At 41.6% G+C, this 25,403-nt stretch overlaps 1 long non-coding RNA gene across 1 annotated transcript in view; it reads left to right on the top strand.

Moving 5' to 3' along the window:
• Positions 1-25,403, top strand: part of LOC147582269 (uncharacterized) — an 87,669-nt gene that overhangs the window by 25,650 nt on the left and 36,616 nt on the right. The window contains exons 3-4 of the long non-coding RNA XR_015248909.1: positions 848-1,207; positions 5,095-5,172. This is a non-coding gene — a long non-coding RNA (uncharacterized LOC147582269). The remainder of the gene's footprint in view (positions 1-847; positions 1,208-5,094; positions 5,173-25,403) is intronic.

The following is a 25,403-nucleotide window of genomic DNA, read 5'->3' as shown; positions in this document are numbered from 1 at the left end:
GTCTCTTGCTCTCCCCCTGGGATTATGGGGAGTCAGAGGATCTCCCATTCCAAGACTCCGCTGGGGAGCAAGTTGCTTGCCATTTCTTAAAGAACTTGTAGCAGGCAGCAAGTAAGGATCCCATGCCAACTCTCATCTCAGACACATGATGTTTTACCACCTTCCAGTAATCTCCCACCTGCCCTCAAATCATTCTCCTGAAGGTGGAAATAATTGAAAAAAACTTTGAGTCCAGATAATCTTGGACATTTTGTTTAATTATGGATAAAAATTGGTGTCAAAGTTTTATATTTGTGATAGTTGGATTTTAAGTATCAGCAGATCAAATGCTGGGGCCAGTGGCACTATGTCACAATCTTTCTGTGCCAGTTTCTGCTGCCTGCAGGTGAGTTTGGCCAGGTGTTTTCCTTACTCCTCTTTTCACCTTTCACCTTGACACTATGCGAGCTCCTTCTCATAGTGACTATAATGGTGAGATGAAAAGGAAGAAGAGAGGATGTATAAGGCACCTTGTGTCCAAACTTTCTAAGGCAGTTGTAATCGCAACTCTGTTTGGTTAGTCCTGGAAAAGATGTTAGAAACCGTTGCAGTAATGTGTAAATAATAATAATAATATCTTGGTACCCAAACTACATTTCCTCGACTGTTTTTGCAGTTAGGAATAGCAAAAACACTTTGTCAGGTGATGTGTGCTGATTTTTTGAGTTTCAGAAAAATATGGCTCATGTAGATAAGCAAGGAGTGGAAGACCCTCAGATGATTATGGCATAACCTGTGCTTTTGGGGTTACAAAGCTAGAAAGAATTCAGGAGAGAAGATGAGGGCAATGAATGGCTTTTGTTTGCAGTTTGACAACCTGGTGATGGCTGGAGAACACTCTGGAGGCTGAAAGAGCCATCTGTCATGTGAGCTCAACAGCAAGCTAACCCCACCTGATGGGATGGGGCTGGAGGCAACAGAGGGCTGCCAAGCCTCCAGCCCCCTGGGAAGAAGCAAGCATTGTCTCTCAAGAGGTTAGGAACCCCTTCTTTCCACTGGGCTTCCCCACATTTATCTCACACAACTCACCAAGCTGGAATTTGACCTCTGCAGCCCTAATCCCTTTTCCATGTGATTCTTCTGAGATATGGCTTCCACACAGCATTCCCAAGGCCAATCATGCTGTCCTGTGACTCTAACAAAGAAGCCCCAACAAGGAAATCAAGGGGTAAGTGGTTTAATAAAGCAGCTGGTAGATTGAACTAAATTCATCATAATCAGCCCAACTCCTTCATTTTACTAATGCTGAAATTGAGGTATGCAAGTTGGAATGGTGAACCCTGGTTTCCAGAGTAAGCTAGTGGCAGAACCAATCCTGGAACCCAAATCCCCTGCTTGCCCTTTCCTGAGATTGGACTCATCCTACAAGCATTCCATAAGCAGATGGTTCTTGTTCAAACACATATTCTTGGGGAATTTCTGTGAAAAATGCCAGGAAGGAGGCTTCTTATCAGCCATTTCCTTAGGATGAGCCCTAAGCTATTAAGCCAAAGTTCTAAGCTATTAAGTCATCCTATATTCATATTGACCACACTAGAGTATGGTGATAATACAGAGGAAGTTTTATCTCCTTTGCTGCCTTTCTGCATTTACCAGGAGTTGGGGATGAGGATAGTTCTACCTGAAGGAAAAGGTAAGAAACTTAGGATTCAGTTGATCTGACAAATTGTCAATTATGTGACTAAATATGAGATGTTTAACAGGTAAAAATGAAAGGACATGGTCACCAAATGGATTGAGGAGAGACAGAAGTATAGTATGAGTCCCAGACTAGGTGTTGAGTTGTTTTGCCTGGAACCCTGAATAACACATGTAAAATGATCAATGAACAAAATAAAATCTCACAGGATTAAGTTCTACATTGCATACTTGAGATTCCAGATGTTTAGCTTTATCTCAAATAAAGGAGAAATAATGAGGATTATGGGCTGAGTTAGGAGGATCTTCCTCATCTTAAAAACAAAACAAGAGGTGGAGCTTAATCCTATGTCCACCCCCACCTCACACCCAAGTGTGTGCTGACTTGGTGGTGAGTCACTTCCAAAGAATAGAGTTGGGTAAGTGAAAGCAGAAACTTCACAGTGGAGAAGCTACTACATTAATCAAGTGGTCAAAATTAATATCATCAGTGTTGTCATGTGGATCTCATGTGGCCCCTGATGAAGAGGTATAATTTCTCGGAACTCATAACCCCAATCTAACCATGGGAAAAACTCAGATTGTGAGGCGTTCGATAGGCTATCTGGCCAGTACTCCTCAAGACTGTCAAGGTCATGAAAAATAAAGACTGACCAGAGGATACTGGGGAGATATGAGAACTAAATGCAATGTGGTACTCTGTATTGGATCTTGAGAAGGAAAAAGACATCAACAGAAAAGCTGATGAAGTCCAAATAAATTCCAGAAGTTAGTTAGTAGTAATGTACCAATGTTGGTTTCTGAGTTTTAATAAATGTACCATGGTAATGTAAGATGTTAATATGGAGAACTGGACTATTTGTACAACTTCTCTGTAATCTAAAATTATTCCAGGGGCACCTGGGTGGCTCAGTTGGTTAAGTATTCAACTCTTGGTTTCAGCTGAGGTCATGATCTCGGGTTTGTGAGACTGAGCCCTGCACTGGGCTCTGTGTTGACACAGCATGGAATATGCTTGAGATTCTCTCTCTCTCCCTCTCTCTCTCTGTCCCTCCCCTACTTGTGCATGTGCTCGCACACTATCTAAATAAATAAATAAATAAATAAATAAATAAATAAATAAAATTACTCCAAAACAAAAAGGTTATTAAAAATAAAACAAGCCACCAACCAATCAACAATTTCCTTTGGCCCTGTCTCTCTCCTTTCACAGTTAAGCCTACCAAAATACAATATGCACTGCTCACATTTACTATCTCTCCCAATTCATTCCCAAGCCCACTTCTTTCTGGTTTTTGCTCTCCATGACTTTACTTGCCATGGTATAATTGACACAATTGACCACTCTGTCCTTGAAGCTCTGTCCTCCTTTAGTTATTGATTCCCTAGTGTCTCATGGCCAACCTTCCTGTTTGCTCATACTACATCTGCTTCCTGGATGATCTTACCTTCCCTGTGCCTTCAGTTTTCATATACTGTATATACTGATGAATCTCCTTTTTTCTTGAAAATTCTCTTGCTTACTAGAAACTCTTTTTTTTAATTTTTTAATGTTTATTTATTTTTGAGAGAGAGGGATAGCATAAGCTGGGAAGGGGCAGAGAGAGAGAGAGAGGGAGGGACAGAGGATCCAAAGCAGGCTCTGTGCGGACAGCAGAAAGCCCAATGCTGAGCTCGAACCCACAAACTGTGAGATCATAACCTGAGCCAAAGTCAGATGCTTAACCTACTGAGCTACCCAGGTGCACCTAGAAGCTCTTTTTGAGTGTCCCACAGGCACTCACTCAAAATGTCCCCAAACAATTTTTTTTCTCATCCCCCTTTCTTGAAAAACTTCCTCTATTCCCTACCTTGGTGAATGCCATTGTTGTTGCAATGTCAGTCCAATTATCCACATCAGAAACTTGAGCATTTACTCAAATAATTCCTTCCCTCATTCCCCTTGATCTTTCTAAAGATCTCCTAGCTCTGTTCTCTCCTCTAAGTCTCCCCTTTGCCACCTTCAGGCTTGCATCTATTCTCACCTGCCTTGCAGTCCCCTGACTGGATTTTTCCCCTTAATTCTGCATGTCTTCAATGCTGCCTCCATCTTTCTGACAATGGTATTTCTAAAAACAGTCTAAACACATGATATCCCTTCTTAAAACCTTTAATGACTTTGTATCACTTTGAAAAAACCGATCCAGACTTCTATACATTGTATTCAAGGGCTTTCATCATTTCACCCCACATGCTCTTCAGTTTCATTTTCTTCTGCTCCTTCACCTGTTCCCTACATTCCAGAAGACCCTCCAATTGTACTTCTCCAATTCTTGGACACATCATACCTCTCCCTCTCTTTTGACTTTTGCTCACCAAGAGGGCCCTTCCTTTGCTACCACCCAGGATGGACCAGTACATGTTTTATGACTAGACTTCTTCATGCCTCATCCTCTGATAACCTGAGGCACAGAGACATTCAGTAACATGCTCGGTCTTAACTGATGAGCAGTGGTCTTCTCATTGAGGACCTTGAGCTGGTAGGAGTTTTTCATCACTTGTTGGTTGGTTGGTTTAGTAATGAATTCCCAGAGAAGTAAAAGAGGTTGGAGCATATGGTGGGCTGGTGACCAGAATTCTTTATTAAGGGAAGAAGGAAAAATGGGATGAATAAGTGGGTCCTTTATAAGTTTGAGACATGTGAGATTAAGAGAAAAAAGGCAAGATGCTCTGCAAAATGGCAGACTAGTCCCCAAATTTAAAACATTAATTTATAATGATAATCCCCAAAGAAAAACATCTACTTTGGCAAGGGATTCACAAATTGGAATGGCTGATGGATGGCCAGGGAGCGACTGCTGAGATGAGGTATGATGCTGTCCATGGAGAAGAGGGCGGACGTCAGTGAATTATGGGCTCTAATTCCACCTGGGACCCCGAGTAAATAACAAAGTGCCAGAGTGAGGCTCCAGATGGTTTGTGTAGTGAGTGTGACCAGAGTTCCAGTGAGGGATTGGAGCCTGGTAATTCAAACCGGGCCTGCCTTTTTATGTTGTAGCAATTCACAAACTTGCCAGAGAGTGTCTATTGGGTGTGTTGGTGGCCCCTTTACAAAAATGGGCTTCCTCAGAAATGGCTGATTCCAGAATTTGTAGGCCATGTCAGATGCTGGCTAAAGCCTACTGCTTCTTCCTGAAAGATGATTATTGACAATTTTAGAGAAACCTCAGTCTCACATTAGTAAGCTTATATACACGTCAGCCCATTCTATCTACTGCAAAGTGAACATTCTAGGCTGCAGGAGGCAGAACTGGCATAAGGAAGTGAAGTAACAATCCTTTTTAACCCCCTTATTTTATCGTAGTTCATTTTATAACCCCCCTGTTGTATCTACCTTCATTAGACAATAACGAGGACTTTTTTTTTTTTTTTTCACAGAACTGTGTGAGAAACACGGAGGGCCTCCAGAAGCCTATACCATCCATGGGTCACAGGTGCAGTTATCCAAATGAAAAGGTAAACAAGCTTCTCCTGTGCTTTCTGTGAGTCCCCCGAGGGGCTCAAACATCTGGAGCAAGCAAGGTAGGGTGGGATTCCTGTTCCATGGAAGGTCACCTGGAGGAAAGGAAGGCTGCAGGGTGGTGTTTCACAGCCTGAAGGAGGAAATGGAATGGGAGGCAGAGTGCCTGAGGCCAGCAGGGAGGGAACACAAGTAGCAAACTGTTTCTTGGAGAGTGCAGGCATGACAATCTACTTAGAGACAAAGCCGCAGGTTGACATCATTGACTCTCAGACAAGCATTTGTCTGAAGACAAAGCACAAATTCTTTAGGTTGAGGAAATATAGTTTTTTGGTTTATTCTGTCATGCACAAACCACTTGAAGCATCTGTTTTTTAAAGGCTCAAAAAAAGGAATACAGCATATTCTCTGCCCTTAAGAATTATTGAATCAACACACAGTCACTGAACACATTCCATTCACTAGGTGCTGATGTAGGCACTCAGAAGAGAAAGTTACTATCCCTCATAAAGAGCTCAGAGACCAGCCTGAGAGACAGATTTTTTAAAATGGTCTTGATAGAGGTCATTTTAGGAACATAGTGAATCTTCCATGGAGGAACATTCAATACTCAGAATACTGCAGGAGCCAAGGAGGGTTTTCTGGAGGGAGGTGGCATTTCCACTGAGGTGTTGGGCTATTGGAAAGGGGGAGGAGGTTGTCTGAGAACAGGGAAATGCATGTTCAACAATTAAGAGGTGAGAGAGGCCCTGGGCTATGCATGGCTTCGCAATACTGAAGCCCAGGATGCAGTAGAGAACTGGCAGGAGAAGAAGCTGGTGGGGCCATCTGAAGTCACATGCCGAGGAATGGGACTCTATGCCAAAGGTTCCAAGGATCCCTGGACAATTTCATGTGAAGGGCATGATACGTTCAGAGATGTGTTCTGAATCGTTTGTCACTTAAGTGGAAGGTGAGGAAGGGAGGCAAGGCCAGAAACCCAGGGGGGACTAGTGAATGAAGATCATGTGCCCAGTGTCTCTGTAGCTTGTGTTCTAGACTTCCTAACTCTGGCAATTCCACAGATACACAGGATATGTAATGTTAATTTTCAACAACTGCCATGAGTGGCTTAAAAGCAAAATGGCTTGTCCATCCTTGTAGATTTCCCAGGCTGCTTTCAGCAGGATGGAAGGCCCATCTGCTTCTTTGGCTTGAAGGGAAGGCAACAGCACAGGATGAACCTTCCTGCCTCATCCTACAGGCCATCAGTGGCCTGCTTCTGAAGTCCTGAGATGGGAGATGGCCTGGTCACCAAGGGTCTTTCCATGGCGGGAGGTGGAGGACTTGAGGCTGGCTGCTCCTGTGCTGGCACCGGCTCTTATTTTTCTCGTGCTGAATTGCTGGGGAAGTGGTTGAAATCAGAAGCAAAATGCCACATTGCACGCCCACTGAAGTCTGGGCTCAAGGGAAAGGAGAATGATTGCCAGAGTGTTAGCTGTTCCTAATCCACTCCTGGACCTTAAGCTGTCTTGAACAGAGTTGCCAAACAGCTTGGTAGAGACTGGCCTTTGGGTGGGTGTGGGCAGGGAAGGGGAGGGGAGGGAGGGGAGCATTGGCTCTCCATCTCAGTTACTTGTTCAGAAGCAGCTCCCTTCCCGAGAGGCTGGTATTGCAGGTCTGCAGCAGGGTGAGTTTATGACTTTGTCTGAGAACTTGCTGTCAGATTTGCCAAGTTGACTGTACATGCAAGTATAGGGTTGTTTAAAACTGATTTGGAGCTTTTAATCTTCCATTTGTTATTTTAGTTGGGAATTTCTTGGTAAGCTCAAAATCTAATGCTGGAGCCTTGGAAAGGAATTATCATATCATGAAAAAATGATACTATCTTTCTGTGGATTTCTGTATGGGATTCCGGTTTTCACATAGAAGAGTCTGTGATTGGGAGATGATAATTTGGACATTGGGCAGTGATCAGGCACCATGAAGAGCAATGTTCTGGGCTTAGTAGACTGTGGTTTGAGTCCCAGTTCTAATTCAGTGTCACCTTGTGTGAGTCCCCTCATTGCCTCAGGCCTTGTTAACCCTAGAGGAAATGGGGGTGTTGATTCTTTGACTCAGATTTTATAGCAGAGCAGAATGAGGTCAGGAGAACTGACAATATTAATACAAGGTCCCAGAGTGAGTAGATGTTAGAGCTATGAGCAGACTCATTCACGTGCATACATTCACATGCATACACTCACATGCATGCATTCTGTAAGGAAAGCACTTAGTTTCACTGTGGCATGCATATGTGCTCTGCTGTGGAGCAGGTCACCCTGGTTTCTCCTCTTGAGTGGGTGCTGATAAGAGTCTGGGTTGTAGCTGAATAAGAGAGAAGTATGCGTGAGTGAAACAGCAGAGGCCTTCTAGCTTTTCCACTGTGTACTGATTCCATAGGGTGATGTCAGAAGAAGGCACATGGCAGAGAAGAGTGGACGGTAAGGGAGGGTCTGCTTCTGCCCTCGAGGAACGAGTGAGGCTTTGGTTCCTAGAATGTGTCTGCATGCTTCTTTCATTCACTTCTGAAACACAAAGAGCTCTGTCTGAGACCCTGGCAGGACAGCAAGTCTTTTTGGGATGACCGCAGTGATCTAGGATGATTTATGACTTGTTGCCTTGAAAAGCACAAGCCCAAAGTCAGACTTGGTGCATTCTGGACTGATGCTGTGATCTCCAAGCCAAGGGAGGGCTTGAGCAATGGTGGGGATGGTGTCGACCGCTCCTTACACAGCCATTCCATTCTGGAAGCCCCACCCCCTCTCAGTAGTTGCTGTTCTGTGTTCCTGGACATGTTCTGTAGAAAAGGAAAGCAACAGAAACTGGTACATTTAGAGCAAAATTGAGCATAAGATTCTGACTGTTACTTTATATGAAGAAAGAACAGTCTTCAGAAGTAAAATTTGCATAGTGCTTGATTTTTTTCAATTTTAATTTTAGTTTTTAAGTAACATAGGTAGGTAGTTTAATCACACTAACAAATAGTTTTTGAAACAGTGAACATGACTCTTCTCAGTGTTTTAATTTATTAACTGATTCAGGCATTATTAGTACTCCTGTTTGAAAGGGGAAGTTGAGGCATGGAGAGGTTAAGATTCCTGACCAGGTTCACACAGTCGGCAAGTGTCAGGGATGAAATCCAAACCCAGGTCTGGGCTTTGAAGCACCATACCATACCGCTTCACTGAAAAGCAAAAGTCAAATAACATTATAAATCTTATAATACAAAACAGCAGTTCCTTATTCCACCCTTCCCCACCTCTGACTTCTATCCTTCAGGAATAACCACTGTGTTCCTTGCTGTTGTTTTTCATCTGGAATGTTCTTCCATATTTCTCCATACCATGTTTTTGCTGTCTTTTTCCACAGTGTTTCAATTTTAGATGTTACCTATTGACTTAATTCTATGAAAGATGAAAATTTCACTCTCTCGATATCACCCATCTGCCCCTGCCACAAACACATGTACATCTCATCTCCCGTTCCCCCTTTATATTTAAGCACCACTTTTAGTCAAACCAATATTCAGTATTTAATGTCATATAATTATGTAAATATTAATCAAAGATGAGCCTTACAGTATACGATTGTTCATTATCTTTCTCTACAAGTTTTTGTAGTCAATAATTCCTTCTTTTGTTTCGTATTGTTATCCACACAACTAATTCTTCCCTAGCTTTTCTTTTTTTTTTTTAAAAATTTTTTTTTTTTTCAACGTTTATTTATTTTTGGGACAGAGAGAGACAGAGCATGAACGGGGGAGGGGCAGAGAGAGAGGGAGACACAGAATCGGAAACAGGCTCCAGGCTCTGAGCCATCAGCCCAGAGCCCGACGCGGGGCTCGAACTCACGGACCGCGAGATCGTGACCTGGCTGAAGTCGGACGCTTAACCGACTGCGCCACCCAGGCGCCCCTTCCCTAGCTTTTCTAACAGGGCTATCGAGCACTTCTCAATATGAACAAATACTTCAGGCAATCTTTCAGGCTTTGTTTTTTCTTAGAGTTATTCCTTCTAGCACCATCTGTCCTGTCTTCCTCTGCCAGTCAGGATTGTTTATGCTCTGGGGCTGATGCATCACTGGTATCCTAGGATTTGTCTTGATCGTCATCCTGGGAATTGTCTTCGTCTGCCTCATAAGCTAGATCCCTGGTTTCTTCCTCTTTCTTAGTTTAAACCCTAATATTGGGGGGAAATCATATCTTCTAGTAGTGTCCTAAGAAAAAATACACGGTGGAAAAATATTGTAAAACCTAGCATGTCTGATGATATTTTTCCTCTACTTGCATATTTGAGTGTAGTTTGAGTATAGATTTCTAGATTAGAATTCTAAGGCATTTCTCTACCTTTAACTTGCTCCCAATGCTATTTTTTGAAAAGTATGAGGCAGTACGTTATTCCTAATTCTTTGTGTGGGAAAAATTGTCTGTATGCTTTTTCTCTCTGGAAACTTTTAGGACTTCTCTTTATCCCAAATTTTACGATGACATGACTTGACGAATCCTCTTTTTGATTCAACATGCTGGGCAGGCTATATTCCCTTTTGATCTGGAAAACCATATCCCTTGGCTCAAGAATATCATATATAAATATATCGTTTCTATTTTATACAGTATGTATTTTTATAGTTTCTTTCTCTGATCCTTCCTTCCAGTTAGCTCGTCAGTTGAATGTCAGTCTTCATGGGTTTATCTTTAATTTTCTAGCTTATTGTTTTCCTTTTCTATCATTTTTTGGTTATACTTTATAGATTTCCTTAAATTTAATCCTCTATATATTTTATTGAATTTTAAATAATAATTTTAAGTGCCATGAGACTGAGTTTCTCAGAGTTCTTATGTAGTGTTTTTTTTATTAGCACTTATTCTTTTCTGCATTGATTTAATATCTTTTCTTATATCTAAGAATATTATTTAGGGGCGCCTGGGTGGCGCAGTCGGTTAAGCGTCTGACTTCAGCCAGGTCACGATCTCGCGGTCCGTGAGTTCGAGCCCCGCGTCGGGCTCTGGGCTGATGGCTCAGAGCCTGGAGCCTGTTTCCGATTCTGTGTCTCCCTCTCTCTCTGCCCCTCCCCCGTTCATGCTCTGTCTCTCTCTGTCGCAAAAATAAATAAATGTTGAAAAAAAATTAAAAAAAAAAAAAAAGAAGAAAAAAAAAGAAAAAAAAAAGAATATTATTTAAAAAAATTTCATGTTTCCTCAGTTGCCTTAATTGCTTCTACTTCCTCTGAGTAATTTCCCCACCCTGCCCTTTTCTCTTTCTTTTTGTCTCTGTCTCTCTCTCTTTTTTATTTTATTTTTTTGGTTTAGACTCATATTAGAAACTTAGCACAGATGTCTTAGTACAAGTGAATGGCACAGAGATTCAATTTCTTTTTCATTCCAGTATAGTTAACATACAAAGATTCCTTTTCAAGTTGAGTCCCTAAAAAGCTGATGTGAACCTGTGTGTGTGTGTTTGGTAGCTATGATTGGGGTGGGGAAAGGAGGTGTGCTCAGTAATCTGCAGACTTTGCTTTGGGATTATTGGGTGAGGACCTGGCTGTTTCTTTGGGTCCCCAGGATCAGTAGGTTTTGCTTCCCATGGGGCTGGCCAGTTTCTCTGGGAGGATTCTCCAGCTCCCTGCCTGGGGAGAACAAGGACAAGTCTGGCTCCCGTGTTCTGGCTGCTGGGCAGGGAAAGATGGTGGGTTTCACCATTTCACATGCAGATGTTTACTTACATTCTTCCCTTTCTATTTTGGTACCTTGCCCTTGCCTTTAACTGAACCTGGGGACCTCAAGTCCAAAGTGTCTCCAGAGGGGAAAGCTGTTTTGTGCCTGGCTAGAGGAAAGGTGATTGGTTGTGTGAGCAGGCTCAATCTACACCTCAGCATTTGGAGATACTCGACACCCTCCCACCTCTGTGCCATTCCAGAGTTGTATGGGTGAATCGATTGGCACCTTTGGCTCCATGGACCCTTGACTGGCTATCAGATTTTAGTTACTACTTATTTGTCTTCTTCTTGTTTCCTAAATTTTGTTGACTATCTATAATCCTCTCTTTCACTTTAGTTGTCATTTGGGGTTCATATCTTTTATGATGTTGGAGAAGGGAGCAAAGATCAGTACCGACTTGACTTTCAGCAAACCTCTTCATCCACATGCTGCTCTTCATCCACATCCATATACCTGAAATGGCTGAAAATATCAGCTCCATATCCCTTGTAGGATCATTTCTGTGGTTTACCAACAGATCTCATGCACACGTACATTAGAAAATGATTCCTGATGTTCATGGCTTTCAGGGATATAAAGGATGCATAGGACCCACTTTCTGCCTTCAGAGGAAGAATAACAGACCATTCCTACAGAAGAGAAGATACACCATGTGGGCAGGATAGGAGAAATTTCTGGGATGGGAGCTCACAGGGGGCCTAGGAGTAGGTAAATTTTGAATTGTGCCTCGAAGTTAGGCCTGGGGTCTGTAGGTTAATAGGTGAATAGAACAATTTAAGTGGTAAGAGGATTCAGTAAACACTTTGGGAGAGAATTCACAAAGCAGCAGAGAAGTAGGGGAGAGCTCTTGTGAGTCTGCTTGGCAAGATGAGACAAGAAAAAAACATCAGAAACAGATGGCAAAGAAGCTCTTTTGCCAGAAGAGGAAGTGTACGTGGAAGTCTAGAGTCATGCTCTCCTTTAGTTTTGTAAGGAAATCAAGGGGTACTTAACGTTTTCCCCTGGCTTCGACTCCAGAAGTTGGGAGATGCCAATAATGTTCATCCAAAGGCTGGAGTCAAGAGGAAGCATCTGCCCAAGATGCTCTAGTTTCCTGCTGGGCTTGTGGATGGACCAAGGTGGATTCATTATCATGGGGATGTCCAAGGAGAGGAAGTACACTTGTCAACAAAATCCTATGAGTAGTTGGGAACGTCTACTGAAGGTGAGTGGAGAGGCCCATGGCGGGCCCTTGACAGGTGGTGAAGGTGAGCCTAGTGAACTGAAGGAAGACCAATGGGCAGTGCACAGTAGGTCAGAAAGGATAAGATGTTCTTCTGTGCCCTCACTGACATATGGGTACGGTCGTGTTTGGCAATATGTATCTTAAGAGGTTTATTATTTTCCTCTTCTTACACAGTGACTTTGAACAAGTTGCTTTCTTTGCAGACGTTTGGTGAAAATCAAGGAGCAATGTTCTGGTTGCACATGGTAAATCGCATCTCTCCCCAAAGTCAGCCTGAAACTGTAGGACTCATCGTGACCAACCTCCCAGATTTCACCACAGCAGTGTTGGGAGTCTGCTTAGAATCATAAGAGTTAGTGACAATTTAAATATTCTGCATATTTTGGCAGAGGGTGTAATTAATGCTGATCTTAATGGCAAACGTAGAGAGAAATGAGTGCTCTTTTCTTGTTAAAGGCAACCCAAGAACATTTGTGAGGTAGGATGGGTTAGGTGAAGGGAATCATTTATTGAACATCTAGTTTTCTAGGATGTTCAGATTCTCCTGGATTTCCAAATAACTGCTTATAACAGCTGGCATTAGTGCCCCACATTAACTACTTCTTCCTTCCGAAATTAGTTTTTGAAGAATGGAAGTGATGTTAGCTCTGTTCTTTGCAATCACAAACATCCCTATACCATAGTTCATATAGAAAGAGCTCAGCTTAAAATTGATAACAACCTGAATACTTAATTATATAACCATGTTTTTAGAATGATGATTTAAAAGAATGGAAAATTGCCCAGACAAGTGAAGAAAAAAAAAGCCACAATAAATAATGCAGTATTGGATTCTAATACAAAGTATAAAAGAAATATCTGAGTTTATAGCAATATAAATTAATGATTGAATAAAACGAATGAGGGAGAGTAGACAAATCTCCCATGTAGCAGTCCCAATTATTTATGTAGACACTCTGCCCTCAAGAAGGTGTGCATAGTTACTCCCTTTCAAAGTGTATACATGGAAAGGGAGAAAAGGTTACAGCAGAGAAATCTGACAAATACTACGTCAGCCAGGTGATCTGGGATGATGTTCTAAGTGGCTCCAGTGTGCTACTTTTGCCATAAACAAATGACTTTTTTTAGAAATAAGAATTAGCAGTAACAGAAATTGGCTATTTGTCCCACAAAATTCTATTTTGTAGGTAGAATAGATTTATAAAAGAGTGTAAGTTTCAACAATCGATTATGATTGTAAACAGTTGCCATGGGCATTTTTAATTCCTCAAAGTATCTAGTGCAGGAATTTGCAACAGAGTAAATGAAATGATCAATGAGTGTTTGTTTAATTGGCTAAACATACAACAGTTTTATCAGTAGAAATAGTAGTTATCTTCTAAGTGATATATCTTTCTAAAACACATATCATAACATTACGTTTCATTGACAATAAGACTCAAATTGTTACCATGACATTCAAAAAGGCTTTAAAAGCTGGCCTGAATGACTTTGCCAACCTCATTCCCTATATGCAGTGGCTATGTAGTATTTACTGATCCCTACAAAATTCTTGAACTTTCTTGTCTTCACACTTCTGTTTATTTTCATTTTCTCAGTCCCAAATGGTTTTTCTCCCTTGTTTGATAAAAATCCTCCAAAACCAAATTAAAAGCAAGTCTAGAATTAACTCTACCCTGTCTTTAACCCAGGTAACTGAGTAACTCTAATGCAGCACTTATAGACCACTGTGGGTTCTAGTTAGGTGTGTATATTTTGCCCCACATTCCACCATTCTATGCTTCATTTATAATTATTTTTTTTTTTTCGAGAGATAGAGACAGAGAGAGAAAGCAAGCATGAGTGAGGGAGGGGCAGATAGAGAGGGGGACAAAGGATCTGAAGTGGGCTCTGCATTGGCAGCACCAAGCCCGATGCGGGGCTGGAACTCACGAACCGTGAGATCATGACCTGAGCCAAAGTCGGTCACTCAACTAACTGAGACACGAAGGCACCTCCACTACTCTATGCTTCTTGAAGACACACCCTCTTTCCTTATGCTTTTTGGAATCTTCTATTGCCTTACTAGGACCTCACACATAGTAAGTACTCAAGAAATACTCATTTAATTCAGTGGTCCTAGAATTGGGGTGCACAGTAGAAGAACGTGGAATGCTTTTTAAAAGTACCAGTGCATAGACCCTACCCAGAATAACTAAATTAGAACTCCAGGAGTCAAGCCTAAGCATCGATATGCTAATAAGGTCCCTCAAGGATTCTAATATGCATCCATATAATTGAAGTGGGCCAGGGGCATCTCAGAAGTAAGAGGGGCAGTAAGGCAGTTTAGCTCCAGCAGCCCTCCCCTAATTCACAGTTCTGCCTAGCCCTTGATCACCAACATCTCTGAAGACTCATCACTGCACCTGGAATAGTTTTTGGCTTCACAATGACTTTGAAGTGAACTTTAACTTCTAAAGAAATCTGTGATGACACAAAAGGCAGGTAAGATATATAGTTGAAAGATCAGCCCCCACATGTGGAAATGGTTTGTTACACTCTGGAATGTACCTGTGAAAAATGTAGCTTTGAAAATGTTAGTAGCAGATGCTTCTGTTCATCCCCACGCAATTTACTGATTATGATGTGCAATCACTTCCTCTCAAATTCCAAGTCAGTTGTCTTCTGGAGTGTTTCCTTCAATCAGGATAGCAGTGCTAACATGTGGATTGGCCAGACTATGCTTTATATACAGTGATGCTGTCTGGAGGCGTGCCCCAGGGTCTCATGTGTTTCTCCCTGTCCTACCTTTACAAGTGTGAAGGCTAAGGTGACAACTATTTTCTCTGAGATGCCCAGGACACTTAGTTCCTATAAAGCCAGGCTACTGGTGCTAAGTTAGTGGTTCTCCAACTTGAGCATGCATCTGAATCATCTCTTGTTAGAACACACATTACTGGGCCCCATCCAGAGTTTCTGATGTGATAGGTTTGGGAAAAAACCTGGAGAATTTGCATTCCTAAGTTCCCAGGTGATATGAATGCTGGCGGTCCAGGGACCATACTTTGACAACCAGTGTTCCAGGTAGAAGAGCAAAAAACGTAATGATAAAGGGAGTAGAAAAAAATAGAATTAATTAGTTTTGTTGTATTTTCTTATTTTAATGTTTGTTTGTTTTTGTTTTTTTTTTTTTTTTAATTTTTTTTTTTCAACGTTTATTTATTTTTGGGACAGAGAGAGACAGAGCATGAACGGGGGAGGGGCAGAGAGAGAGGGAGACACAGAATCGGAAACAGGCTCCAGGCTCCGAGCCATCAGCCCAGAGCCTGACGCGGGGCTCGAACTCCCGGACCGCGAGATCGTGACCTGGCTGAAGTCGGACGCTTAACCGACTGCGCCACCCAGGCGCCCCAAATGTTTGTTTATTTTTGAGAGAAAGAAACAGAGTGTGAGCAGGAGAGGGGCTGAGAGAGAAGGAGACACAGAATTGGAAGCAGGCTCCAGGCTCTGAGCTGTCAGCACAGAGCCCCACATGGGGCTTGAACTCCTGAGCAGTGAGATCATGACCTGAGCTGAAGTCAGACACAACCAACTGAGCCACCCAGGTGCCCCAGAATTGATTAGGTTTTAAAGGGGTATGCACTAAGTTTATGGACGCTTATTCAGCTGAGAAAAGAGAGGTATAACTATGATTCTTACTGTTTTAAGGATTATTCTGTGGCTAACCTATGTTACCCTCTAGCAACAAGAAATAAGGAGTAAATGTGTACCTGATTTTCAACCACAGGCTGCTCTGAGTTATGAGTTTGTGGATGAAGTTACGCCATGAGATGAGAATTTGGAGGGAGGTTATGTCTCTGCCACAGAATTTTTTAAATCACAAGTGTGAAGCTTTATCACAGTATAAAACAGACTTTTCTAATAAGAAAACCAATTTTGCTGACCACGGCCCTTACCAAACACACAAAGCTCACAGCCCCTGCCTGAACCCTTAGTAGGGCAAGCTCTTGGCTGCATCCAGAAGGTGCACTGCCGTGGGAAGAGAGAACAGAGGAGGGAGAAAAGTGGGGGCGTTTCTCTTACTTACAACTTACATTTTTATGTACTGTTTGTATCAAGTAATAACTCTCTTCTAGGATATTGAATGGGTGCTGAAAAAGCCCACAGACAAAAGATGAATCAACCCTGTGTTTTCTCAATACCGCCCTCCACCCCCAGAACTCACCGCCTGCTGTGTACTCAGGAAGGCTTATGTTAGGCTATGACTGGGAAGATGAAAAATAAGTCTAAGAGATGACCCCATCCATCAAGAAGCTACAGACTATTTTCTGAATTCAGGAAAGATGGAGCTGACAAAGCAAGGGCAGAGGAGGGGTAGAGAAAGAAGTAGGGTGTTGGGGAACTGGATTCCTGTAAACAGCTAAGCTGATGCCAACCAAAAATGAGGCAAATCTTTACATTTCTGGTAACAGAAGAGCAAGGCTTTAGACTTGATCAAGGTGATAGTAGGTCTTCAAATTCCCTTTTCACCATTTTCTGCCCAATAAATACCTAAATAAATTCTGTTCCCATAAATACCTACCCCACTCTTTCCTACCCAGTAGCACGTAGAGGCTTCCTTGGTATATGGGATGGGGTGAAAGGGCTGCAAGCTTTAACACCAAACAGCCATGGGCTTTGGGAGAATAGTTTCTACACTTTGGCCACTGGGGTGGTGGGGGGGGGGGGGAATATATGTTGGGCAGAGATGGGAAGAGCAGAGCCTATAAGGGCTGCAGGAGACATAGCATTTTCCTTTCCTTAGAGCCCATAGGAATATCAGCTAAATCCCTCAACTGTACAGGAGCCTTTCACTTTCTTGGAGTTTAGTGCATATCCTCGTAGTCAGGATCGGTGGGGAGGCCCCGTCAGCTACTTCTTTTTCCCTTCTCTGCAGGTGAAAATACTCCTGTGCAACCCCTACTGAGGAGATCCTCCACATATGTCTGTTTTTCACCCAGCAGAGGGTATAGGATCTTTGTAAATTGTATTTTTTAAATATTGGGTTATTCTTTTGAGGGCCCATTAGGGGAGATATTTAGATATTCTTTCCATTGGCACCTTATGATCCAAATTCTTGCCTGTTAAATGTAAAAAAAAAAAAAATCCTAAAGAATGATTTCTTTAAAAGGACCTAACTTAAATACATCTGTGGAAACTAAGCATAATTTATTTTTAAATTAGGTTAAAAATGTTTGCAGTGTATGCCCAAACTTTTCCAGATGTTAAAACAAGTAAACACTATTAGATCAAATTTAATTTGGTTTGGTGTTTTAATCAACTTTTACCTTGATTTTCTTTTTTGCTTCTAACGAGGTTTACTCGTGTGTTGAAGGTGGTCTTAAAAGTGTTAATTTTAGCTTTTCTTTACAACACAAATACATGCACCAAGGCATTTTCTTATTATAAACGGAGTTAGATAAACTTTCAGTGTAGCTTTGCTTCATTAAACCAGGAAGTTTATACACTCTAACAAAAAAAATATGTATTTCCATTTCATGTTGGCATCAATGGTAGTACTGTGTATAATGTCGTTAGTACTGGTAGCTGGAAGTCTCCATGGGAGATTGATGAAAGACAGATGACAATAAAAAGGGCATCAGAAACCAAAAATAAAATCTGAGATGTGGCTTTAGAGGCAAGGGCACTGTTTCCTAATGCAGGAAGTGTTTCTTGGGATGGGCCTTGAGAGCTCAAAGGGGACTGACACTGGGGCTTCCCATGTAACATGGCAGTCGGTGAAGCAGGCTGGACATGCTCAGGGAGAGGAAAGCGTGTTCCCATCTTCCAGATTTGCAGGAAGGAGAGAGGATTTATGGAATGTGTGGTGCTTTATGTTATTTTTCAAAAGTAGTTTTCTGAATTGCTTTGAATGTCATGAAATGTGCTGATTAAGCTCCCGTTTTAGGGATTGAGTGACACAAATTATAGTTTAGCCATGTTAAATTAGAGGGGTGGGCCAAGGTGGGAGTTGACATTTGATCCTTATTATAGCAAGTCTTGTTTGAGTAAGATTCTTCTGGATACTACGTGTTAACAAAGGCACACGAATGTATGTGTGTAAGAGTGTATTTTAATTACACATATCCATGTGTAATTAAAAAATAATAAAAAGGGAATGTTAAGGACTCCCACTTTCCTTTTCATGCTAAAGATAATTTTGTTTTTTGTAAGTTCTATTCCTGGTGTCATTGTACAAATGTGGATAATGGGTAAGAAGGAGAAATCAAAGCAACCAAACCAATTTAGTTGAGTTACTTTGGAAAGGGCCAAGATGCACTTGCAGAAGAAAATAGATTGTAAAGGTATGAGGAGATAGGCAAGAATAACAAGGTCCTGCTCAGGACAAATTTTGGAAGGGTTTGGGGGTACATTTTGAAAGAGAGGCAGAAAGACTGCAACACAAACTACGATGAGAAGGACTTCAGGGTGTAGATACAAAGGCAAGTATAAATAATTCTGTAGTGTGTGATGAATGGGTTTGGAAAATGTTCACTCAATGTTCCCAGTGAACCCCCAATAACCTAACACTATTTTTCCTCGTTATTCCCATAAGGCCCTCTTCTTTCCATGTTTTCCTTTATGGCACAGTTGATCAGTCCTCATTTTTGAAATACCTTCCTCAAATTCTCAGAAACTCTACTAGATTGTACGTTTATATAAACCTGTAAAAACTTCTCATCCCCATCAACTAGGATTGCCTTTGGCTGCATGTAACAGATAAGGTTTATTTTTTCCACATAACAAGAAGTCTGGAGGTTGGTGGTTTGGGGTAGTGCAGCTTCTCAAGAAAATATCCCTTATGGTATTTTTTCAAAATGGCTGCTTCATCTTCAGGCATCAGAAGTGTGTTCTAGGTGGGAGCAGGATAAAGAGGGAAGGACAAAAGGCATAGGCCAGCTGGGGTTATCTCTGTAATCAGAAGAACAAACTTTCCATATCCGACAGATTTCCCCTTAAATACCAAACACAATTGTGCCACCTGGTCAACCCTAGTTGCAAATGAGCCTGAGAGACAAAGCATTTTATCTGTGTTTATTGTTTCCTGCTTCCCCAAACAAAATTGGGGTTTTGTAAATAAGGAGGAGGAGGGGAATAAATATTCAGTAGGCTATTAGTAACACCTCCCATATATCAAGCTTGTTACGTAAAGCTGGATACACACAGGGGCTGGTGGAGACCTTGCCTAAGTTCTTCCCACACCTGCTTACATTTATAATTTTCTAATTTGTGATCCTCACTGTTAGACTGTTCATGTCTTTCAAAGTGTGCTAGATGCTGGTGCTAATTTTATATGTCCTGTATTAATTAGATCTGGAGAAGCTGCTTTCTCCACCAACTGAGGACTTTGTGCCAAACCAAGAAAATGAGGCCTCCCTGTTTTGTCAAAGGAAATAAACATGCTTTTTGTTCATAACCCAAAGTATTGAGTTTACCTCTATAGGTAAGAGGTTGGGTTGTAGTAGAAGAGATTACTCTCATGGCGGACAAGTGGGAAAGGGTATCGGGGTTGAACCTCCTTGGGCTTCTCCACTCATGCTAAGTAACTGACAACTTGCTTTGCTAACATAGAAATGCACACAATTTTTCTCTCAATTTCTTTAGCTATGGTGGGCCCTCACCAACCTACTTACACTTTTTTAATCAGAGTAAAAAATGCCATTTTTTTTTCCTTCATGAGAAGTGGATCCTAGTCTAATTGACAGGCCTGTGCTCTGATTGACAACACTTAGAAAAACCACACAGAGTACAAACATGTTTTAAAGACATCGGATAGGTCTGTAAACAGGGAGAACTGGATGGACTGAATTTTGGGGCAGTAGAGAACCATTCAGAACTGAAGATCAGCAGGTGCTTCATTCCCCCCAGGGAGGATGTATCAGTTCTTGGTGCTGGCTCATGGCTAAAGATCAGGGCATCATTGCTAGTATGAAGAAAAACCAGAAAAGCTGTTTGTGGTCTCATGAGGCTGAAGTGAACAGGGCTGATGTCTTGATAGACTTCAGATATATGGCCTTCCCCCCCCCCCCCCCCCATAACACACTTGACAAATTTAAGGCAATGTGGAAAGTTAAAAAAAATCTTAAAGCTTATGAATGTTAGAAACTAATTCAGTCTCTGGTTTTTAGAAGCAAAGAGCTACTAAGGAAAGTTAGCTAGAAAAGGAAACCAGCAGGAGTAGAACACTTAGAAGGAGTGGTAAATTAACACTAGCACTCATAGGCTCTTTTTCCTTGGGGACTTTCATCAGTTCTGGCCCAGAGAGAAGCTTGAAATCCAAGCTTGGTTTCTGGTGGAAGTCTATTACAGAGGACAGAAAAGCAACAAATGTTTTGGTGATCATCCGGTGATCATGATTTATCACCCCTCAATATATTTGTGAAGTTTTGAAGCACAGGTTGGGGAGGGTATCTACAGATTAACCTTTTGTCTTCCAGAGTAGAAGACAAGAAAGGATTATAAATACACTGTAATTAAGACTGTGGCATGAGCACAAGCAAAGACACATTCAACAATGGAACAGAGTAGAGAATAGTCTAGAAACAGATTGATACATGTGATCACCTGATGTATCACCCATTTTATTGTTCTACACAACATTCTAAATGCGTTTGGTAGATAAAACTTTAGAATCATGTTATTCAAGAATCCTAGATGCTTGCATTTTTTTTTGATCAAAATAGTTTCTGAGAGAAGTATGTTAAAATCACCCTTTCTGATAGATTTTGGTAAAATTTCCTGTATAATTAAGTCATGTTGAATTTTATATATTTTGGACAAGTTTGGGTAGGAATATCATAATTGCCCATTTCTTTATCCCTCTTTGTTATACCCTGGTAGATTTTGTCAGTTCTATCTTCCAAAGAATTATTCTTTCTTCAGAATATCCTGTCTAGCTTTTCCTAATTTTTTATTTCAGTTCTAATTTTCTAATGGTTTTTAATGTCTACCTTTAATCTTTCATAGTTTCTAATTCTTCCATGATGTTAGTTTCTCCTTTGGCTCTTTGAGAATTTTAAACATCCAGTATTTATTTTAAAGTCTTTTCCAAATACCTCAATCATCTCTATATTGTCAGGAGTAAACAGTCCCATCTGTTGCTTCTCTTGACTTCCTTTCTTGGCACTGGAATTCTCTTTTCTTCATTTTTTTCTCCCTTCCCATCTACTATTGGAATGATCACGCTTTCTTTATTCTACCTTGCCTCATGCTCCCTTGGGTTGGAAGTTTTATTTTACATTTTTATTTTTGAGATGGTTATACTTAAAATTTTTAACATACATGATTAATTTAAAATGTCATTCATAGCAGATCTGCATCACTTCAAAACTACGTGGGAACACTTAAGCCTCTAGCCATGTTGGAAGCTTAAGTGGTAGTGAAATTTCCCTCACATCATAAACAGCTAGAAACCTGGACAGCATATATGAAATAACTCTTTTCAGAACCATATTGTGTTCCCTGAGAGAAAGAAAAGAAACAAAGTGAAAACAAGGAGGATCCTGGCTTTCTCCCTGGAGACATTTTATGTCCTGAAGCACAGGAGGGAGTGGCGATTTTGTTGGATTCAGGAGACACAGATAGGAGTAGTGGAAGCTGATGGAGCTGGAATCCAATGGGCAGAATACAGTAAAGGACAAAACCATAGATGGAAGAAGTTTCAGAAATGTGCACAGGGGTTCTTTTGAATGTTTTCCTGAATACTAAGATACATAGAGGTAAGATGCCATGAGGACAGACAAAGAACAACTATTGGAGAGTTGTTGGTTGAATAATTTCCAGAGCTCACACAGACAGACTTGTGAGGATGTGAATTCCAACCAGAGTGGAGACCATGAGCCAATTCCTCAGTATATTTTTGTTTCATGAATGATGACTTCCAATGAAGTAGCCTCCATTTGCAGCTCTCATAATTACGACGGTTCTACTACCTCTCTTTTGTTCCTGTATACTGTTAATAAAATGGTGATCATTGCAGAAAGGCCCAATTTCAAATACATCAACTTCCATTTCTGTTGCCATCTATATGTGATGGGTCCCAAGTCTTACATTCCTTCCACCTAGATTCTATTATCTTTTGAACATCTTCACTCAGAAGCATCTCAAATGGATGGAACTCATTAAATCATACAAGAATCAGTTAAATTAACTATCGTGCTATCATATGTAACTTACTAATTGTTTCACCTGTTTGTGCTTTATCTCTCTAGCTACATGGAAAATCTTAAAGGTCAAGTATCTGGGTTGCATCCTTGCAATGTCACTTCTTGTATACCCTTGAGCAATGTTTGCATTCTCACTTATACACTGAGGATACTTCTCAGATTTGTTTGAGGACTAAAATTTATTTATTTAAATTTTTTAAATGTTTATTTGTTTTGGAGAGAGAGAGAGAGAGAGAGAGAAAGAGAGAGAGAGAGAGTCAGATTGTGAGGCAGAGAGAGAGGGAGACACAGAATCTGAAGCAGGCTTCAGGCTCTGAGCTATCAGCACAGAGCCCAACGCGGGGCTCGAACTCACGAACCTCAAGATCATGACCTGAGCCGAAGTCAGAGGCTTAACCGACTGAGCCACCCAAAGACCCAAAATTTAAATGAGCTAGTGTATGTTCAGTGCTTTGAAAACTGTAAAGGATTATGAAAATGTAGGATATTATTACATTCCTCCACTTCCCAATAGCACATCTCCTCCCATCCTTTTGCATTCCCTAAAACCCAGGAGAGAACTAGGCATAGAAAGGGTGTTCAATAAATGTGTGGGTATATGTGTATGAGCCACTTATAAATAGTATGATGAGACTGGAGGGATACTCTTTAGTGTTGGTGGACCCAATTCCAACTTTGAGGTAGGGAATTCCCCTACCCATAACACCAAGTAATTATCGAACACCAGCAGGCTGTATGAGAATTCAATTCAGTCCTGATGCTATCTACCCAGAGATAGCATCAGATTCCACAGGTTAAGGGCTCAGTCCTACAAGACTATCTTCCATCCCCACCTCACTAGCTAACACAAGCCCCAGGCTATTACCTGTGCTTCTGACCCATCAGCTGCGGATCGGAAGTTCTAATGCTCTCCTCCTTAGGTTTGGTTCATTTGCTAGAGAGAGCAGAATGCAGGGAAGCATGTTTACCATTTACTAAAGGATATGAATCCATAGCCAGATGGAAGAGATGCATAGGGTGAAGTATAGGAAAAAGGCGCAGGGCCTTCATGCCCTCTCAGAGTGCACCACTTTCCCAACCTCCACCTGTTTACCAACCAGGAAGCTCCCAATCCCAGTCCTTTTGGGTTTTTATGGAGGCTTCATTACATAGTCATAATTGGCATTCAACCCTCAGCTCCTCTCCCCTCCCCATGGGTGGAGGCTAGGGGGTGGGACTGAATATTCCAACCCTCTAATCAGGTGGTTGGACCTCCTGGCAACTAACCCCCATCTCCCCTTCTCTTGGGTGAGGTACAAAAGTCACGTGTATTAACATAAGCCCTTATCACCGGAAATTCCAAGGATTTTAGGAACTGTGAGCTTTAGGAAGACCAAATACATGTGAGAAATATACTTTGATCATCTGAATGCCCACACATATATTATAAATTACACTATCACAGACAGTAAACCAAGAGAAAGAGGAACCATTCTACTGTCATCTGTACCACTAGCTTCCTCTGTGAGCTCAGGCAGTCTCCTCTCTTCTCGGCATTTGTTTTTTAACCCAGGTAATCTCTGAGAATCTTTTCTGTTCTGCTAGTCCTGCTTCGCAGATTGAGGCCCCACATACTGCCTGTACAGCCAGATCAACATTCTCATTCCCTTGTGTGTTCTACTTTCTCTGTCCTCTCAGGTGAGGAACTGGAGTGTGACAGTGGGTTCTCCACTGAAATCTCCACAGCAGAAGGGAAGCAAATGTGTAATGTCCTTTGATGCCACATAATGGGCATTGGGTCTTTCAGTCCCTATTCCTCAGAGTGGACAGCCGAGGCACAGCCAGTTGGCTATTTTATAAGCTGGTCAACAAGTTTCTCAACTTAGGAAGTTGCTTTTCTCTTTCTTCTCTCAACAGGGAGGGGTTGGGACCTGCCCCAGGTGTGGGGTGCTCCCCATGTCTACCTTATGCACTAACCCCTCAAGACTCATATTTAGCTCCATCCAGTCTTGGCGTGTGCACCTAAATGGCCAGTGACCAACTTTCTGTCTGACTTCTGTTTGTACTCAAGGTGGAAATGAGGGTCCCACAGGCAAAAGGTCTTCCAATTCTGGGGCTGTTTCCAAAAATAAGGTTACTGTGATACTCCAGATCATTAGGACAGAGAAATCACAGTTGTTCACTGGCCTTCCACCTCCTGGTGGCCACTGGCCAGTAGACTGCAGGGCTCCTGAAGGCTGTGTGATGAAATGTGGTCCTCATGGTCCTCTCCAATATTTTTAGACTCACCATAAAATAAACTGCCTCAGGATGCCACTTCCCTCCAACACCTCCCAGGGCTTTCAGAGAGCACTGGGAGACATACAGATGGCCCTTGAACTTTCCTCCCTCAATTGCTGTTTCCTAGCAGCTCTGCTTTGGAACTTTGCCTACATGCTTCAAAAGTATCTTTCTCTGCTCTGGTTTTAAATGCAAAAGCTATAAAAATTTGCCAAACTTTTTTTTTTTTTTCCATTTACAGGCAAAAAAAAATTTCATGTGTATAATTTCCCCTCCGCTCTCCTTTATCTCCTTTATCTCTACCATCTCTTTTTCTTCTCTCTTTCAACTATTACCTGAGCTCAGGGATCTGAAATTCTTTAAAGAAGGAATGGCAATCCTTTAAAGAGGAAAATTGATAGTGGGTGTGGGAGGGAAGATCACTGCATTTAGATCTTGGCCCCAAGATGCCAGCCTCCTAAGAAGCTTCGGTTCTTGGCTACTGGGTGTCCTGTACTGACATTGACCCATGTGGGTCTGCACCAAAACTTGGGACCCCACAATAATTTAAACCTGGCAGCAGCTTCTTTGCTGTTCTTCATGAGAAGAAACAGAATTCTGTTTCGGAATTTAGACCTAGAAATTTGAAATGCATGCATTTCTGGGTTAATGGCAGGCTAGAGGGGGTTTGGGCAGAAAGTGCGGGGAGTGACAGGTGTGCAGAGAAATGGAAATTAACTGGAGCCTCCTGAAACAGAGTTGAATGTACAGAATTAGTCAAAGGACTGAGTGATCTGGTGTGGCTGACACCCTACAATGGTGGAAGGAGACAGTGAAGAATTA

Source organism: Puma concolor, chromosome A3, assembly GCF_028749965.1.
Source record: "Puma concolor isolate L17-30 chromosome A3, mPumCon1.1.hap2, whole genome shotgun sequence".
Lineage (NCBI taxonomy): Eukaryota > Metazoa > Chordata > Mammalia > Carnivora > Felidae > Puma > Puma concolor.
Note: the sequence above shows the minus strand (reverse complement) of the source record. Positions and strands in the feature narration are given on the sequence as shown.